This window comes from Macrotis lagotis, chromosome 2 (assembly GCF_037893015.1).
Source record: "Macrotis lagotis isolate mMagLag1 chromosome 2, bilby.v1.9.chrom.fasta, whole genome shotgun sequence".
In the NCBI taxonomy this organism is placed as follows: domain Eukaryota; kingdom Metazoa; phylum Chordata; class Mammalia; order Peramelemorphia; family Peramelidae; genus Macrotis; species Macrotis lagotis.
In genome coordinates this window covers 22,272,194-22,292,867 of record NC_133659.1, presented here as the reverse complement: position 1 = coordinate 22,292,867, position 20,674 = coordinate 22,272,194, and the positions used below count along the sequence as shown (strand labels likewise).

At 41.3% G+C, this 20,674-nt stretch overlaps 1 long non-coding RNA gene across 1 annotated transcript; it reads right to left on the bottom strand.

Moving 5' to 3' along the window:
• Positions 1–16,585: 16,585 nt before the first annotated feature.
• Positions 16,586–19,677, bottom strand: LOC141510936 (uncharacterized). The gene is made up of 2 exons (XR_012475201.1): positions 17,932–19,677; positions 16,586–17,272 (listed from the first exon to the last, which is right to left on the bottom strand). It is a non-coding gene; the product is annotated as an uncharacterized LOC141510936 (long non-coding RNA).
• Between the last annotated feature and the right edge of the window lie 997 nt (positions 19,678–20,674).

Below are 20,674 nucleotides of genomic sequence, written 5' to 3'. Positions count from 1 at the left end.
TCCCCTCCCCTAGAACATCCAGACAGACAACATTCCGCATCCGACAGAGGCTAAGAGGATGCGTTGCTGATCATCCTCCTTTGTTGAGGTCACATGGTCAGTGAGTGGCTGAGCGGGCAGGAAACCAGATTTTCTGACTCTGGGCCCTGTGTCCTGTCCACCAGGATCACAAGAACTAAGAGGCTAAACACACACACACACACACACACACACACACACACACACACACAGACAATGTGTTCATAAGGTCACAAGCACTCTTTTTTCCAAGCTCCCATGTTGACTCCTAGCCCTGGAGACCTGATCCAATGGATTTCAGAGTTGGGGCTGGGCCTTCAGAGTCCTCTGAGCATGAATCCAGTTTGCTAAACTCCCCAGAGGGGGTCATCCCTTGCCTCTGCCTGAAGACTCCAGTGAGGAGGAACCTACACCTGCTCACAGTCCCAAAATCAATTTGGGGAGAGATGACCCAGATTATTAGGAAGCTGTTCTTGAGCATAACGTTGCTTTAACTGGACTCTTTCTAGCTCTCTGCCCCCTCCCCATGGCTCCTCAATCTGCAACAAAACCCAAGTTCTCCTCTCCCCAATAGCCTCATGTCTCATCCTGGTCTAAACTTTCCTTGTCTTTTCCAGACTCAACTTCCCCAGCTTCTTCACCCAACGTTCATATGGCATAGCCTGAATGACCCATTCGAACTGTGAGAAATACTTCAAGAGCCAAGTTGCGGTAGTGGTCCCAGAACCAGGGAATGGCCCAAGACCCAAAACAAGCTAATCAATTTTATGGATTTCCTTCTTGAAGATATGAACCAACCATGAATGAAAGGTAGCAAAATCCAAGAATTGTGGATCCAGAAGGAGCTGAAAGGGATTTTAGATGCCTCTTTTTACAGATAAAGAACTTGAGTCCCACAGAGGTGGTGATTTTCCCAAGGTTACACAAGCAGTAAATGTCAGAGTTGGGATTTGAACACAGGTCCTCAGACCCCTAAACCCACCCTTCTTTCCACAACACCATCCCCAACTCCAGGAGTGACTGTGATTTCTAAAAGTTAAAAGTTGGTCAGCCATGGAAAATGCTCCCAGGCTGTTTTTTTTAAACTTACTTCAGTCATTATTCTAAAGCTACTGAAGATCAGTGGCCCCCAATGTTATTTTTACCATTTTCAGGGAGCTTTTATCAGCTTGTGAAGTGGCTCAGTCTAATGTGGAGCAGGTTGGCCTCTCTCTTTTGTTTTCCTGGATATGGGAGCTCACATCCTCTGGGTTCCCATCCCTTCCTCTGAACCCTCAACTCCTTGAAAATACAGAAGTCCAAGGAAACAACAGACAAAAGTAATAATAATAATAATAATTCAGGGTAGGGAGGTCAGGGGATGTGACAAAGAGAAGAGTTATATCCTTCATGTCAGCTCCAGGAAAGCTTGCCCTGAAGCATGCCGGAAGTTGAAGGAAATAAACCCTGATGATATCCTGGGAGAACAATCTACATAAAGCAGCATTCCCTCCCCAGTCTCCCAGGACTGTCACCTTCAATTTGTACTTGCACCTTCCCCAATCTTGACTCCTTGCTTGTTTAACACAAATAGCATTTGTTTCTAGTGTGTTTCTGGGCTTGTTTTTCTGAATTTTTGGAAGGGATTTTTTTTAAAGAAAGATTTTATTTATTTTGAGTTTTACAATTTTTCCCCTAATCTCACTTCCCTCCCCCACCCCCCAACAGAAGGCAGTCTGTTAGTCTTTACATTGTTTCCATGGTATATGCTGATCTCAGTTGAATGTGATGACAGAGAAATCATATCCTTAAGGAAAAAAAATAAAGTATAAGATAGCAAAATTACATAAGATAACAGGTTTTTTTTCCCTGAATTGAAGGTAATAATCTTTGGTCTTTGTTCAAACTCCACAGTTCTTTCTCTGGATACAGATGGTATTCTCCATCACAGATAGCCCAAAATTGTGCCTGATTGTTGCCCTGATGGAATGAGCAAGTCCATCAAGGTTGATCATCACCCCCATGTTGCTGTTAGGGTGTACAGTGTTCTTCTGGTTCTGCTCATCTCACTCAGCATCAGTTCATGCAAATCCCTCCAGGCTTCCCTGAATTCTCATCCCTCCTGGTTTCTAATAGAACAATAGTGTTCCATGACATACATATACCACAGTTTGCCAAGCCATTCCCCAACTGAAGGACATTTACTTGATTTCCAATTCTTTGCCACCACAAACAGGGATGCTACAAATATTTTTGTACTAGTGATGTTTTTACCCTTTTTCATCATCTCTTCAGGGTATAGACCCAGTAGTGGTATTGCTGGATCAAAGAAGATGCACATTTTTGTTGCCCTTTGAGTGCAATTCCAAATTGCTCTCCAGAAAGGTTGGATTGGAAGGGACATTTATAAATTTTTTATTCATTTATAAAATATATATATATATTTATAAAAATCATATCAATTCTCTGAAGAATGAGGGTTAGTGGTTAAGCACCTATTTAAATAAAAAAAAAATCTTATTAGACAGTCTTTCCAAGTATTGATGATTGAAGTCAGGTGGGGTGAACCTCTGATATGAAAGACATAATAGGAAAGAGAGGAGGTTATAGGCATTTCAGAGCATCCAGGCCCCCAGAGTCAGACCTAGAGCAAGATAGCCCCAGAGGCTATCTAGTGTCACTCTCACATTTTCAAGAGAAGAAACTGGTGCTTGAAGTGATGAGAAATTTTCACTGGTAGAGTACCAGACTTAGAGTCAGAAAGACCCAGGTTCAAAAACTGTCATAGATAATTGGCTAGCTGTGTGATTAAAACTATCAGCCTCAGTTTCCTCATCAGAAAAATGATGATACTAATACACCATGGGATTATTGGGAGGATCAAAGGAGATCCATATAAAAGTATTTTGCAGACTGTAACACAACAGGGATCCTAGATGGTTTTTGGTTCCATGGACCACTTTGGCAGCCCTTTTTACATGGATGTTCCAAAATGAGTTTATAAATGAAGCTGATGATGTTGAAATAGTTATCTTCACAGACCCTAGATTATGAACTCCTGTCTTAGAGGGCAATGCTCTGAAAGGTATCCAGGGTTCCGCAGCTAGGAAGTATCAGAAGAATCTTCTCCATTCCAAATCCAATGGTGAAATGTTTGCTCCATACTCATTTGTCTGTAACAATTCCCTGTTTCTGCCTCTATGGACCAATTGAACTGATTAAATAAGGATGATCCCTTACATTTTCACTTCTTTCTATCTCCAACCACTACCCCAGGGAGATGTCTATGTCTGCCATAAAATATCAATGTTCTGTCTGCCTAAATCAGATTGAAATAGTGCAAGCCAGAGATGACTCAGGGGTGGTGAGCTTTCTATAATTTAAAGTATCTCCCCAAAAAAGACTGGCTACTGGGATCTTATGGAGGGAAATTTTATATTGTTTAGATGGGATGTTCTCTTAGGGTCCCTTTCAGCTTTGAAATCACTGAATTCTGGGATTCTAGGATTCTGAAAGTCAATGATTGTATGCTCCTGAGCTTCAGGGTTCTCCATTCCTGTGATTGTGCAAATCTATGGTTCTAACACTCTAGAATTCTGAGATTCTCAGAGTAGGAGATCTTGTGATTGGGAATTTCTATCTCTGAATTATTGGGGAAACGCTTACACTGAATTTCCTATTGCATTCACTTTCAAAATGGTAGGATTTGTATGATTTCGAGGCAGCCAATACAACTTTGGTGGATAAATCTCATCTCAGTTGTTGATATGAATGAGCCTTCACTTACCCAAAACTCCCACAATAATTACATTAATGACTCCCTGGAGACTGAAGAAATGTGTTTATTTTGACTGTTAGATCACTAAATTGAAGGTCTAAACCAAGTGGTCAGCTCTCCAGATCCAGGCACAAGGACTGAGAATAGATTGGTTTTCCAGAAGGAGAGTGGGGGGTTGGGGGAAAGTGGACAATTAAGGGAGAGGAAAGGAACTATGGAGGGAGGGGAGGAGAAGGAAACAGCTCTTTCCTCCACTTGGGTAAATATTACTTCCTGGCCCCAGGGTCTTTTCCCAGCCCAGCCCTTCCCACCCCAGAGAAGGCCACAGAACTCCAAAGGGATGGGGCCCACACTTGGAAAACTGGCAGATTCCCATTCATCCTGGCCCCACTGCAGGAAGTGGTACCTCTGGTCCCAGCCCACAGGGGTGTGGCTACGACAAGAGTCTGAGTCTGGAAAATGGGGGTGTGGAGAAATGGAAATTGGGAGAATGGAATATGTCAGGTCACAAGAAGGGAGCAATAAGGAGAATCAGGGATGCAGGCTGGAAGGATACAGAGGTTCTAGAAAGAACTTGTCTAAGGGTTTCTTCACAGTCTCAAGTGTCATGGTTCTTGGAAAGGAGCTCTTCTGGGTTTTGGTTTCCTGCCAACCTCAGGACATAGGGATCTTTTGGCTCCTTTATCTATTGCAGCCCACATAATCCATTCACTCAACCATTTTTCACCAGGATAGGCTAAAACACTGGGGAAAAAATCAGAAACTGTAATAAAAGCTAGGAAAGCAAGTGTGGCCACAGTGCAACTGTGTAAATTACACATATACCAAAGAAGAAACTGAGGCAATTTAAACCCGATCAATCCCTAAACATTTTGTAGGCATTGAACCAAGAGCTGGGAATCCCAAGATTGGCCAAAGCATTCTTTGCCCTTTAGACTAGAATGGGAACCATTTTGATAAGATCAGAGGTTTCAGGGCAAGAAGGCTGCTTCCAGACAATCCAGTGCAACCCTCCCATTCATTTTTACAGAGAAAAAAAACAAAATTTGAAAGATTTGCCTTAAGGGTCACATCAAGACAGGATTTGAACTCAGAGGATACAGTGCAAAAAGGGCAGAACTTAGAATCCCAATTGTGTGGGTCACTTACCTTGCTGGACCTCAGTTTCCCCATCTGTCAAATGAATAGGTAAGACTAGAGGACCTCTGAGGTTCCAAATATATCCTTTCATGATCTGCTAATCTGAGATGCAGAGAATCCCAACATTATTTTGGAAAGTTCACAAGATTTGGAGTCAAATGATGAGGTTTACATGGCCAGCCAACATTTAGACTAACTCCCATTGTACAGATGAGGTTACTGAGACCAGAAAAAGGTAAGTGATTTACTTAAGGTCACATAGGTAGCACAAATCAAAGGTGGGAAGGCTTTGAACACATTTCACTGACTTCAGAGCAAGGGACACTTCCTCTAATGTAACCTTGGACAACTCTCTTCCCTCCCTCTGGGCTTGGGGAGGTGGATCCGAAGCACTTTTCTGCTTCTAAATTGTATGACCTAGGGGTGGCTAGGTGGCTAGGTGGTGTAGTGTATAAAGCACCGGCCTTGGAGTCAGGAGGACCTGGGTTCAAATCCGGTCTCAGACACTTAATAGTTACCTAGCTGTGTGGCCCCATTTGCCTTGCAAAAAAAAAAAAACCTAAAAAAAATAAATTGTATGACCTACTACTGGTGGTGGTTCATAACTTGCCCTAGGACTCACAGGGAACAAATAATAAAAACTGACTTTTCTAGACCACCTTTAAGATTTGCAAAATGTTTTACATGACTTAGCTCATTTTGAGATTCATACTAGCTTGAGGGAAGGTGGCCTTGTATTATCATCTCCATTTTATGGATGAGGAAACTGAGACAGCAGGAGATTCGGTGACTTTTCCAAGGTCACACAACTGGTGAATGGGACAGAGCATGGGAGTCAAAGTGAGTTCTTTCGGGGTACCAGAGACCAGTGCACCTCCTACTGAACCACACCACCTCTCTCTCTCCACTCCTTTAGCTAGTCTCTAGTGGAGTCTGGATAAAAACCAAGCCCACCCACTTGAAATGCAGCCGTTTCTACTGTGCCATTCTGCTGGCTCCCCTTCCCTCCCCCCTTCTCCCTCCAACCTTTCCTGCAAAAACAAAGCAAATAGGGACCTTATAATTATGCCAAATTAAACTGTGAGGGCACCCAGCTGACCGTGAGAACGAATTCTCCCTCCTGCCTTATTATACGGGCCGGGCTCTCATAGCCACAGCTCTGGAGGAGGCAGCTTCTCTAGGGAGAAAGAGTCTATTCACTGGGAGGCTTGGCCTCTGACCCACTGGAGCCCAAGCCTTCTTGGCTCCTAGGGAGACAGCGGGCATGAGAGGCAGTTTTTTTCTGGTGCTCTTCTGTGGCCAGACAAATTGCAAAGGAGGCTGTGGTCTATGACCACTTTCCCATTTCCCTTTCTGCTGCCCTCTCCCACCTCCTGGTCACTCCTTTCTTGCAACCCCCTGCTCCCAGGTACCCAGAGTGAACATAGCACCTTTGGATCATCAAAGCCCCCCACAGCAGCTGTCATCCTCTATCTTTCCTAGAATTAAAACGATCCCTTTCTCCTCTTCCTGTTGGATCAAAACTCTTATTCCCTTGAAAGAGAATTCCCTTATTCCCTGCCTCCATAGCCTCGAAGTAAATTGCCTAAAGTCACTTGCACTAAGGTGTGAATGGCTGATAGGGCAACTGCCATAGTAGTTTGCAATAGTCATCACAAGTCATCTCTAATTTAATGTGTCAGAGGCAGGGGGTAAACTCAGTTCTTGTGACTCTACCCCCAATAGGCTACCCACTCACAATGGGTATTACCTCGAACGAATAAGGGGCCTGGGTTCAACCCCTATCTGTCATGTTTACTACCTTTGTTATCTTGGACGAGTCATTTACACTCCCTGGGCCTCAGTTTCCTCATCTGTAAAAGCAGTGGATTGAACTAAAGGTTCCTTCCAGTGCTAGATAATTACCCATTGTAACCCCTGGGACAAATAAGCAAACAAAGAGCTTTCCCCAATATTCTCCAGATAACAATGTGACTCAGTACCTGTAAGGGAATGAAAAGCACATTGTGGACTGGTGTCTACAAGAATGTCTTCCTCTGCTGCCAAAGCTCCCATTGTCCTAAGAGGAAGCTGGCCCTCCACTCCTGATCTCCTCTCTTCTTCCTCTCTTCCTCAGCTAGGAAGAGCTACAATACCCCAGCCCTTGGCAAAGGCTATTATTGTGTGCATTGGATTTCTATAATTAAGTGCCCTTGAGGAAGCTACTTCTGACATTCTGTCAACAAGCATTTATTAAGTGCCTACTGTATACAGACACTGTGCTGACCACTGGGGATACAAGAAAGGGTGAATGACAGACTCTGCCCTCAAGGGGCTCACAGTCAACTTTTTGGGAGAGACAATCCACAAACTGTGCCACCTAGCCACCCCCACAAACATCTAGGCAACAACAAGCCACAAGGGGCTTCACAAAGAGGAGGATATAGAACTAAGAGGGGCTGGGAAAAGTTTCCTTTAGAAAGTGGCATTTTACCTGAGCCACGGAAGCCAGGAGACAAAGATGAGGAGGGAGAGAAAAAGACCAGTTTGTAGAATTGACTTGTTCTCCCTAATTGCTCTGTTAGAAGGGGGGCCTTCTATTTAGAGAGGATCACTGGAGTAAGAGAAGAAAATACCAATATAAAATTTAAAAAGAAAACAGGGGATTAGACTAAATGACCTCAAAAAAGTCCAACCTCCTACATCTTCTATCTGTGAGATCCTGGGTGTTCCCGGAGATGAAATGACAGACTCTCAAGGAATCAGCTTCAGGACCCTTGTAGACCAACCTGCATCAGAAAAAGAATCCACTCTACAAAGGAATTGACACCTGGGCATCCAGGCTTTGCTTGACTATCCAATGAGCAGATGCCCACCACCTCCCTAGGCAGCCCGTTTCTGTTGGGAGAGGTCTAATTGCTGGGAAGAGTTTTTGTTGTTCTTCTGTCTTGTTGTGTGTGTGGTATCAAGTCTGACAGCCTCTTTGTACCTTCCACCCACTCTCCTCTGGGTAGCAGAGTCAAAAATCTACCCAAGCAGTCTCTGCATTTGAAGGTAGATTAAAAAACAAAACAAAAAACTTTGCCTAAATGTCTAGCTTATTCAAAACTGCTGAAAATATAAAGTGCTTAAACCAATTCATTTTTTCATATTCACTGGATGAAATATCAAAACTGCAGAGAAGTAAAAACAACTGAAAAAAAGTTGAAATAATTAACAATTTCAACAAAACCGTGGGATATAAAATAAAGTCACATAAATCATCAGCATTTCCATATATTATCAACAGTCTAACAGTAGGGGATAGAAAGAAAAATTCCATTTAAAATGACTGCAGACTGGGCAGGTAGGTGGCACATGGATAGAACACCGGCCCTGGAGGCAGGAGGACCTGAATTCAAATTCATCCTCAGATGGATAATTACTTAGGTGTGTGATCTTGGGCAAATCACTTAACCCCATTGCCTTAAATAAAGTTAGGAAAAAAATGTAAAAATAAAATGATTGTAGACAATTTAAAATACTTGGGGGTCCATCTGCCAAGACAATCCCAGGAACTATATAAACATAATTATGAAACATTTTTCACACAAACAAAATCAGATCTAAACAAATGGAAAATGTTCATTGCTCAGGGGTAGACTGAGAATAAATGTTAACATAATAAAAATATAATTAAAATTATAATTATAATTAAATTAATTCACTTGTTCATACCAGTCAGTGCCATACCAATGAAACTTCCAAGAAATTATTTTATAGAGCTAGAAAAAATTATAACAACCACCACCTGAAAGAAAAAAAGATCAAGAATATCAGGGAAATTAATTTGAAAAATTGAAGAAAGTGACCTAGCCATACCAGAATCTCAAACTATATTATAAAGCAGTAATTATTAGAACAATCCAATACTGGCAAAGAATAGAGTGGTGGATCAGTGGAACAGATAAGATACATAATAAGACTTTAGATATACAAGTAATAAATGAGAATAGTAATCTGGTGTTTGATAATCCCAAAGATCCAAGTTTTGGAGTAAGAACTTATTATTTGACAGAAACTGGGCATTGAAAAAAGGCAGTTTGGCAAAGCTAGGTAGAGACTAACATCTCACAACATATACCAAGATAAGGTCAAAATGGGTCCATGATTTAGACATAAAGGGGGATATTGTAAGCAAATTAGGGGAGTCTGAAACATTTTACCCTGTTAGATCTATGGATGAAAGAAGAATTTATAAGTAAACAAGAGATAGAGAGCATTACAGGATGCAAAATGGATAGTTTTGATTACATTAAATTAAAAAGATTTTACACAAACAAAACTAATGCAGCCATGATTAGAAGGAAAATTGAAAGTTGGAGGGGGTGGGATTTTACAGCAATTATTTCTGATAAAGGTCTTATATCTCAAATATCTAGTGAACTGAGTTAAATTTATAAGAATATGAGTCATTTCCCAATTAATAAATAATCAGAGGATTTGAGCAGACAGTTTTCAGGTAAAGAATAAAAGCTTTTTAGGGGGCAACTAGGTTGCGCAGTGGATAGAGCACTGGCCTTGGAGTCAGGAGTACCTGAGTTCAAATCCAGCCTCAGACACTTAATAATTACCTAGCTGTGTGGCCTTGGGCAAGCCACTTAACCCCATTGCCTTGCAAAAACTAAAGAATAAAAGCTTTCTATAATCATATAAAAATGCCCTAAATCACTATTTATTAGAGATATGAAAATTAAAAGAACTCAGACATACCACCTCACAGCATTCAGATAGATTAATATGATAGAAAAAGAAAATGATATATGTTGGAGAAAATGTGAGAAAATTGGAGCATTAATAAACTCTTGATGGCATTATGAACTGAATTCTGGAGAGCAATTTGGGACTCTGCCCAAAGGAAAATAAAACTGTGCATAACTTTTGACCTAGCAATATCACTACTAGGTCTATATCCCAAACAGATTTTAAAAAAGGGAAGGAAAAGGACCTATTTTATAAAAATATTTATAGCAACTTTTTTAATGGTGGTAAAATATTGAAAATTGTAGGGATGTCCATCAACTGGAGCATAGCTAAATAAGTTGTTGTATAGAATTATAACAGAATATTATTGTGCTATAAGAAATGATGAAGGACAACTAGGTGGTGCAATGGTTAGACCACCAGCCCTGGAGTCAGGAGGACCAGAGTTCAAATCCAGACTCAGATACTTAATAATAACCTAGCTGTGTGACCTTGGGCAAGTCACTGAGCCCCACTGCCTTGCCAAAAAAAAAAAAAAGAAATGATGAGCAGAATGTTTTTAGAAAAACCTGAAAAGATTTAAATGAAATGATGCAAAATTAAGTGAGCAGAACCAGGAGAACATTGTATACAGTAACAACAATAGCTTATGATGATCAACTGTGAATGACTTAAGTATTTTCAGCAATACAATGATCTAAGACAATTCCAAAGGATTCGTGATCAAAAAATGCCTTCCACATCCAAGGAAAGAATTGATGGAATCTGAATGAAGATTGAAACATACTATTGTTCATTTTATTTTGTGAAGTTTTTTCTGTGTTCTCATTAACTCGTGATTGATATAAAAATATATTTTTATGATTGCACATGTGTAGCCTATAGTAAATTGCTTACTAATTCAGGGAAGTGAGGATAAGGAGGGAGAACAAGAATTTAAAAGTCAAAACATTTTTTAAATGAATGCTAATGTGTTTTACTTCCCCTTAGTTCTATTTCTTATTTCACAACATGACTAATGTGGAAATTTGCTTAACACAATAGTACACATATAACCTATATCGGATTATTCATTACTATGGGAAAGGAGAAGAAAGGGTACTAGAAAATGTGGAATTCAAAAACTTGCAAAAGGAAGAATGATTAAAACTATCTTTGCATATAATTGAAAAATACAAATTTTTTTAAAAATTAAAAAATGAATGTCAAAAATTGTGTTTACATGCAATTGGGAAATTTTTTAAATAAATAAAATAAGGGGCAACTAGGTGGCACAGTGGACAGAGCACCAGCCCTTTAGTCAGGAGAACCTGAGTTCAAATGTGACCTCAGACACTTAATTATTATTTAGCTGTGTGACTTTGGGCAAGTCACTTAATCCCATTGCCTTACAAAAATAAAAAAAATTATAAATTAAATAAATGAAACATATTACATGAAAAAAATATTTTAAAAAAGGAAAAACATGAACTAAACATGCTCTCTTTTATCTCAGATCTGAGGGTGTCTAGGTACAAGGGGTATAGGGGCAGACTTGTTTTTACTCTCCATTGTCTAGTTCTGAGTTTTAGGTGCTGGAGGGGAACCTCATGGATCCCGTGTCCTTAGAAGCAAGATGGCAGTTGAAATGGTATAGACAACCAGCCAGGGTCCTGAGACTGGAACTGAAACAGGTACTGTGCTCTATAGAAACCAAATTAAATATGGATCTAATCCCCTTCCCTTCTCCAGAGACTGAAGTGAAGGGGGAGAACAATTATATCTGCCACATGGTGGAATAAATCTGTATATTTGTGATCATACATTTTGAGGAATATATTTCCAGGTTAAAAACTAATTTATCGGTGATTAAATGGAACTGGGGTTCAGGAGGAACCTATGCCCTACAATGGAAGGAATATAATCAGTAAAGTCCAAAGCCATTAGCAGAGAACCTAGAAACACATCAACCCCCCTGGAGAGCAATAGAGAAACCTGAGACTGGATTTTTAACTACTCAGTCTTCAAAGAAGTAAGGGTCTGGGGGTGGCTAGGTAGCCCAGTGGATAGAGCACAAGTCCTGGAGTCAGGAGTACCTGGGTTCAAATCCGGTCTCAGACACTTAATAATTACCTAGCTGAGTGGCCTTGGACAAGCCACTTAACCCCATTTGCCTTGCAAAAACCTAAAAAAAAAAATTAAAAAAGAAAAAAAGTAAGGGCCATAGTATCTATATTAGGAAAGCAATATATAGAATGACCACAGAAATATGAATGGAAAGATTGCTTTTTTAATAGGCAAATGTTATATATGTAAAAATTAAAATAGCCTAAAAACCCCAAATAAGAGATTTAAAATGGGCCTCTCCTTCCATGGCAGGCATAGTTGATTATGGGTCAAACTCATTGTGCTGGATTAATTTTGATAAAATATTTTTATTTTCTTCTTAATCTTTGTTATGAGTAATGGCTGGCTGGGAAGAGTAAGGGGAAGGATATATCTGAAGATTATATCAATTTTTTAAAAAACATTCTGTCTCCAGTACAGATAGCATCTCCTCAAGGTTTCCTTCATTTCTACTGAGTCAGTTCATTTCCAAGAGAATCAAATCCAGAAAAGAATTTCCCCTTGTTGCTTCTTCCATCTTTTGATGGATGAAATTAATTATTAAGGCAAAATGAAAGCGCATTCCCTGCTCCACGTTTGTCAGAGGGAATTTCTGGAGGACTGGGTAATTGAAATCCCCTATCCTTGTGCCAGTCTTGCTATCTGTTTCTCTGCCTCCTCTTTCTGTCCAGGTGGTCTGTTGTTCTCTCCAGTGACACCAGCACTTAGAACTGACCTTCTATGATTGTTGCTGTTGTTCAGTTCTGTTTTGTAGTCATGTCCTACTCTCCATAACCCATTTGGGATTTTCTTCGCAAAGACACTGTACCTCCTAACTATGGGGCTGATCTTCTGTTGATTTTCACCCAAATCCTTTCCACCATGTTTCTTTCCTCTGGTTCCTGTATTTCCTTCTTCAGAGATCTTGAAAATGGATCCCTTAAGTCTACCTTCTAGAAGACCTTGGTTTGGTCCAACTCCTCTTCCCATATTTCTTTGTTTTTATTTCTGTTTCATCAAATAGTATATCTAGATGGTTTCATCATCATTGACAGAGGGAAAAAAATAAATTTCTGAGGGACATCTTTACCAATCTTTCCCATTTTCCATCTGCTCATGGACCTCCTCCCTGTTTTATCCTTAAATGCCTTCAGAATGATCTGGTTGAGTTGGTTCTCTTGCCAAACTCTCCATAAACTTGTTTTCCAAGCATGGCTTCTCACTGTTTTATGAGATGATACTGCTCATTATCTTCTACCACACTTCTCTAGATTATATAAATAATCTTACATTTGAAAGCATCATTGCCCTGACCCTGCTAGGCAAAGAGACCAAGTGTTTTAATAATAGATTTCAAGATGTAAAGGAATTCAGTGGTCACCCACTTCCAACCCCCCCATCCCTTATTAATAATTAGGAACTAAGGGCCACAGAACTATAATGACTAGATCACAGATAATAAGTGACAGAGTCAGGACTGAAGCCAGGAGTCTGATTGATTAGCATCCTAATTTATTTAGCCAAGACTAATGTCCATGTCAATATCTGTTCTTTAATCCATTCCTTACTATTTTTAATATCTATAGTTCATTTAAATAGGTCAGGTTAGAACTGTCTCAGTTAGTCACCATAATCTCTTATCTCCACATTTTCTGCTTATTTGGTATTGATTTTTAATCTTTTGTCTAAAAAACCTGACATTTTGCAGTTGAGTTAGAAATGATTCTACATAGATAATTCTTTCTTCCTAACAGATGAATAAAATTGATTTCATTTTGTGATGTATTTGGATGTTTTATCATAACTAAAACCTCCTTTTTTCTTAAAGAACATGTTTGTGATATATAGTCATAAATATTTTTTGATATATTCTACAAGTCTTGGGTCTCAGTTTTTACCCATTAACCATGTTTTCTTATGTCATTTTCATTGTCCTCTGCAATAACCACTCTTGGTATGGCTCAGTTGAAAGAGGTTGACTTGGATTTAGGGAAACCTGGTCTGAATCCAGCCTCAGACACTTGCTATCTGTGTGACTCTTAGGTAAGTCACCTCCTCTCTGTTTGCCTCAGTTTCTCCATTTATAAAATAGAAATAATAATAGCATATATCCCAATGACTTGTTGTAAACAGATAACAAAATAACATAAGATAACATGTAGAATGTTTTGCAAACCTCAGTATGTCCTTACTAACATAAGGACTGTTAAACAATTTGTTGATTAATTTTTGATTGATTAATTAATTTAATTTTTATTCAAGCCCCTTATAATCTGTGCAAACCACTTAATTTCTTTGGGTCTCAGTTTCCTCTTCTGTAAAACAGAAAGGCTGAATTCCATAAACTCCAAGTTTCTGATTCTATGTGACTCTAGGTAAGACATGGGATTGAATTAAATATTCAGAACTTGGCCTTATATAGCTTTGTAATTGGTTTCCAGTCATTTTTTAGTCACGTGTGATTCTTTATGACCCCATTTGGTGATTTCTTGGCAGAGATAATGGTATGGTTTGCCATTTCCTTCTCCATTTCCTCCAGATGAGTAAACTGAGGCAAACAAGGGGAATTGATTTGCCTAGGCTCACATAACTAATAAGTGTCTGAGGCCAGATTTGAACTCAGGAAGATGAGTCTTCCTAACTCCAGAAGAATTCTAAAATAATTTAAATAAGTTCCATGCAGACTGACTAGCCTATAGTCAATCCTTTTTGATGAATTCTCTCCCTTGATCTCCAGTCCTTTCTAGCTCTTCAATCCCTTTGTTTTTGATCCTAAAGAAAAAGAGCCAAATGTGGTGAGCTGTTGGTATCAGAGGGGTGAGAATTCTGCCTTGCCCTGGACCAGGCTGTGGGGGGTGGCCCAAAGTCCCAAGATCAGCTTCCAACTAATGGTCCTCTGGTTTATTCTGCTTAGGTGAGGCCACTAAGCCCAGCCTCCCCTCCTTCCTGGGGCTCACTTATGAGGTCAGAGCAATGCTGAAGGGGAGGCAGCTCAGAGAGGGTGGGAGGGTTAGAGGTAGATGAAGAGGCACTGGGCTATTTGTGCTTCTTCTTTGTTTTCTAGAAGGAACTGGGAGATGAGGCCAAGAAGCAGGAGGAGAAACTGGAAAGCTTGCCAAGGAGTGGGCTGGCACTGAAAGAGCAATGATACTGAAAGACTGAGGGAAAGGTTGGGCCGTCTGTCTCTAATTGAAGGTCTGTAGCAGGTCCCTGCCTCCCTGAGCATCCTCCCAGCCCCACAACCCACAGATAGCCCAGGGATGGCAGGAGGCTGGCCCTGGGCCCCTCTCTGGGATTCCATTCCTTCCCCAGTAAGCATGGGATTCTGGAACCCCCAAGAGACTCTTCTCAGGATCCTGCTTTTAAATGTAGCAAATGTATAGGGATACAAGGAAACCAAAGATTAGTGAAAATAAGGTAAAAAGAAAAATAAAGGTACAACTTTCCTCTCCTAAAGCCATAGACCACCAGAAATCTATCTACAACAAAAGCCCTAGTGGCTGTCAGGTTAAGGACTCCTGGGCAGGAAGATGATCTCTAAGACCCCTCCCAGCCCAGACATCCCTGTTCTAAGGCCCCTCCCACCTCTGAATCCCCTGTTCTAAGACCCCCCAGCTCTGACACTCCCAGTTCTGATATGTCTTGTTCTATGGCCCTTTTAACTTCAAGGTTCCCAAAATTGTCCCTACTCTAATAAGTACCATTTTTCAATTGCTTAAAATTTAATCAAAGACATAATGCTCGAAAAGGAAAAAAAAAAAGAAACTTTTTTAAGGCAAGCATCTCTTTATGTGATTCATGTCCTTGATTTTCCAATTTTATTTCTTGTACATGTGTGTGTACATGGTATATGAGCATACATGTGTGTGCCTGTCCATATGTCTATGTGTTAGGTAAGAACCTATGGGAGAGATTCACTTTAAACTCTGACTGAATGAATTCTGACCCTTCTATGTTTGCTGGCCAGTGGGAGGCACCTGGGAGGGGAGTCAGGGGACCTCAGCTGATTTCCCAGTTTAGAACCCTAGAAGTTTAGGGTTGACAAGGACATCAGGGGTCATGGAGCCAAACTTCCATCTGAATAAGGATTCCCCCAAGAGGCCATCAGGTTCCACTGGAAGGCCTCCCTCCCCCTGGACCATTATTGTCATCTTTTCATTGATCTTTCAGCCTTCAGCCTCTCCCCTCTCCAATCTCTCCTCCACAGAGTCCTAAAACACAAGCCTGACCATGTCACTCTCCTGCTCAGGAATCCCACGGGCCTCTTCTCTTTAGCCCTGAGAGCCCTTTGCAACCTGTCTGGACTCTACCTTTCCAGGATTAGTGTTTAGCTCTTCTCAGATTCTTATGATCTAGTCTTTGTTTGCTGTTGCCAGAACTAAACATCCACTACTTTTGTTTTATATAGACTTTCTGTCATAACTTGAACTCAGGTTTCTGGGCAGCTAGGTGGTGCAGTGGATAGAGTACTGGCCCTGGAGTCAGGATGACCTGAGTTCAAATGTGACCTCAGACATTTCATAATTACCTAGCTGTGTGGCCTTGGGCAAGCCACTTAATCCTATAGCCTTGCAAAAAAAAAATAAAAAATAAAAGAACTCAGGTTTCTTCCTTCCTCTGCCTCTTAGCATCCCCAGACAGCTTCCTTCAAAGATCAACCCAGGCACAGCTTCCTTCAGTGGGCCACTCCATTCACTTCAGAAATCAATTGGTTTTTGCCCTGTATATGCTTTGTATTCTATTATGTTTGTATCTTATCTTTCCCCAAAAGAATTTAAGTTCTTTAGGGCAGGTTCATCTCATTTTTGCCTTTATATTCCCTGTTCCTAGCCCAGTCCTTGGCTAGGATTTTGGAGAGAGAGAGAGAGAGAGAGAGAGAGAGAGAGAGAGAGAGAGAGAGAGAGAGAGTGTGTGTGTGTGTGTGTGTGTGTGTGTGTGTGTGTGTGTGTGTGTCAGTTAAGTGTCAGTTTTCCACAAGGGAAACTTCCTCTTTCAAAACAAGTGTCCTCACTGGAACTTACCCTCTTAGGCTGACCAAAGAGCCAGAGAGGTCAATGACTCACTCAGAGACACACAGCCAGTATGGATCAAAAACAGGACTTAAACTCAGGAGTCCAGCCACCCTCCTCTATGCCCTATTCCCTCTCACCTGGTTGTGCTTCATAAATGTTTATTTAGACAGTGAATGAATCGACAAATGAATGAATGAATTTTAGAGTGTAGAAGGTGCTTTATTAATGGTTACATAGACATGCAGGAATCCACAAATGAATGAATGAATTTTAGAGTATAGAAGGTACATCATAAATGCTTACATAGAACAAATGAATGATAAAACCAATGATCGAATGAATGAATTTGCAAGGCAATCCATTCAGGTTTTTTGCACCACTAATTGTTGCAGAATTTCTCCTTAAACTGGCTGAAATCTCCCTCCTGATCATTCCTGCCCATCCATGTCTTCTCTCTGGTCTTTGGCTCTCTCTGGCACCTATTAGTCACACAATTTGAGGCAAGTCAACTCTTCTCTCATCTTCAATCCCTTTGCTTCTGAAATGAAATGATTAGATAGTGTTTCCTTTCTGTATTCCAACAACCCACCCACAGATGCCATTTGAGGATTCTCCAAATCACAAAGTTGGTTGGACTATCACTTTCCTTACCATAGCTCTCTAGGATGAGTAAATCAATTTATTAATTCTTTTACCCATTTGACCTTGAGCCAGTCTCTTGACTTTCAAAATGAAGAGTTTGGTTTAAATGGTCCCTAAGATTCCCACCCCACCCCCCAGCTCTAAATCTATTCCCCTGAATTGCTTGTCGTCTAAGAGACCTCACTTTCCTTAGTTATCAAATGAGGGTCATTAATGGCCTGATGGCTGTCATGCTCCTTCCACCTCTAAGTCTATGATCCAATCTCAGTCCATCTTTCTCATCTATAAAATGAAAGGGTTGGACTAATGAGTAAATAATTGATAAACATTTATGAAATGACTGCTGGGTGCCAGATCCTGAACTAAGAATTGGGAATACAAATATGAAATAAGAAAACCAGTGCCCTGCCCTCAAAGAACTGCCAGTCTAATCAGGGAAGACAATACACAAGAAACTTCAGAGGACCAAGTGGCCTCTTAGGTCCTTTTGAGCTCTAGACCTAAAGAAATAGAGCTAAGATTCAAAATTCATATCCTCCCACCCCAAACCCATACCTTGGCTATTTGGAGGGCTTTGATCCTCTCCATGATTCTGGATTAAGAAATACGAAATCTGAAGCGATTCCCCTTCTCACAATCTCCTCTTTCTCCTCAGCTTTGATTACAGCTGTAGTCCAAGCCCCATGTGCTATCAGATGCTGCCAGGCTCCAGGAAGTGGAACGAGAGACCGTTGGCTCTCTTGGCCCTAGGAAGAAGACCATGCCTCTTGGTATGGGTCTCATCCTGCACCTGGGAATGTCTGCCTCTTCGATTTCAGCACAAACCCCGTTGGCTTCACCCAGGCCTGCCTCTGCGTCAGCGGTGCTTCACTTGAGTCCCAGAGATGGTAAGGAACGTTTTGTTTGGACTTTCTCTTCCTGTTCTGTGCCTTGCTAGAAGGCATTTGAACCACAGAAAGGTGACTTGGCGGATTAATATCTGCATTTTCCTACCCTCCCTACTCCCCTTCCCACACTTGGAGCCTCAGGCAGGCAGGTCATCTCACTATCCCCAGAACTTAGCATGCCCCATCCTGCCTGGGGAGGACTCAGAGCTGGAAAGATGCCATTCTCCCTGAAAAGGACATTAGAAGGCAAGAACTCAATCCTCTGCTTAATGGTTCAGAAAACATCTCCCAAATGTGAGGAGAGGAGCAGCAACCCAACAACAGAAAGCCCCACCAGACCGCACCATCAACCTTGAAGCTTGAGGACCTTGGAGGAATGGAAACCCAGGCCTTGTCCAGGTGGCTATCAAGGTCCAGACAGCTCAGGTCTCTAGGAAGCCTCTTCAGACCCTTCACCTAACTGAGCCTGTCTCATTACATCTTCCCCCTGGTCCTCCTCATTCTTCCCTCTGGGGCCAAGCAGAGCCAAGCTAAGCCTTCTATGAGGCAGCCTTCCAAGGCCTCATAGGCAGTTCCTATGTTCTTCTGAGGCTTCTTTTAGTTAATCATCCTTTATTCCTTCAACCAGTTCTCACCTAAGACAACAGCAACAGGAACAATAATAGTAGTAGCAGTTAATCACAATAACAACAACCTAGGACATAGACTCAGGTCCCTTCAACATCCTGTATGTCCTCTTCTGAAGGTGCCTGGGCTCAGTCTTCTTCCTCAAAGATACCCAGGGAAAGAGAAGGAAATATGTCTTTTTAGAGCATCTACTATGTTCCGGGGCAGCCAGGGGACACCATAGTAAATATAGATCTGGGCCTGGAGTCAGGAAGACTCATGGTCCTGAGTTTGAATGTGACCATAGACACTTGCTGACCCTGGGCAAGTCATTTCACCCTGTTTGCCTCAGTCTCCTCATTTGTCAATGAACCAGAGAAAGTCATGGCAAACACTCTAGGATCTCCATCAAGAGCACCCCAGGTGGGCGTCACAGAGTTCAACACAAAGATGAAATAAACACCAACTATGTGTCAGACCCTGTAAGAAGCACTTTACAAATACTTTTTTTATTCTCACAAATGATCATGCAAAATAAGTATGATTGCTAGCCTCATTTTTATAACAGAGGAAACTGAGGCAAATAAAGGTTAACAATTTTCCCAGGATTACACAGTTAATAAGTACCTGAGGCCTGATTTGAGCCCAAGAGCCACCTGGCTATTCTTCAAAGATATCGGAGATTCCAAGACTGAACAAAAACAACCCCTCCCCCAAGAAGCTAGCAAATATATATAAATAAAAACCAGAGAGAAATTTGCAAAGTAATTTCACTGGGAGAAGCTTGGAGAATCAGAAAAGGTCCCATGAAAGTCCTCAGCTTGTTTCAAGCTCTGAAAGAGAATCAAGGATCCAACCTTTCTAATTCCCTCAACCAGTTCTCATATGGTCGAAACTCAGACCTTCCACCATTTTGGTTGCACTACTCTATTTACCCACCCCCCCAGTTTCAACTGAAGTGACTGGAACTGAACTCCATGCCTCAGATGAATTCTGATCAGACAGAGAGGAAGGAAGAAGCTGAAGGTGGGGAGGGGAGGAAGACACTGCTATCTCCTTATTTCTGGAAGCTCTGCATCTCCTAATTCCATTCACCACAGCTTCATTTGTTTCATTGTCACGCTCTTGACTCATAGTAAGTTTGCAGTCCAAAAACAAAACAAAACATATTGAGTTTCTGCAAATGATAAATTCATGATTCTGTCATCAACCTGGTTTAGAATTTCTCCAAAATTAGCCAGCTGGCCCCCAGATGACAAACATACAACCCAGCCCTGGGACCCGACACCTGGTATTTCTTGCTTGGTTGGACTCGTCGGAGCTTTCTCAAATCCATGATCTTCTCCCACCATGATGAAGTTTCACAACATGACCCCATCCTCTATTTCTAACAAATGATGACTTCTTCCCCCTCATATGTTCTATACGCTAGTCAACCTAATCCTTTTGGCTGTTCTTGACATGGGCAATTCAACTCCCAGCTATGTTCCTTTGGAAGCAGGTACATAGAAAAGGCTGTGCCCTATACCTAGAATCTTTCCCCACCTCATCTCTTCTACCTAGAATCCTGAGTTTCCTTCTAGGCTTTTCTCAGGCAATGACACCTTCAACCCGAGACCTTTTCTGTCCAGAAACTGCTGAGTGGAAAGAACCATGTCTTAAAGGGTAGTTCCCCCCCACCCAGTCCTCACATGAGCCCTGACACTCAGAGGGCAAGTGACAAGAGTTTTATGGTTGCTCCATCTGGTTGAGCTGGAAGTCACCAGCAGAGATTCTGCTGAGATAGAGAACCAGCCGGCCTTGCC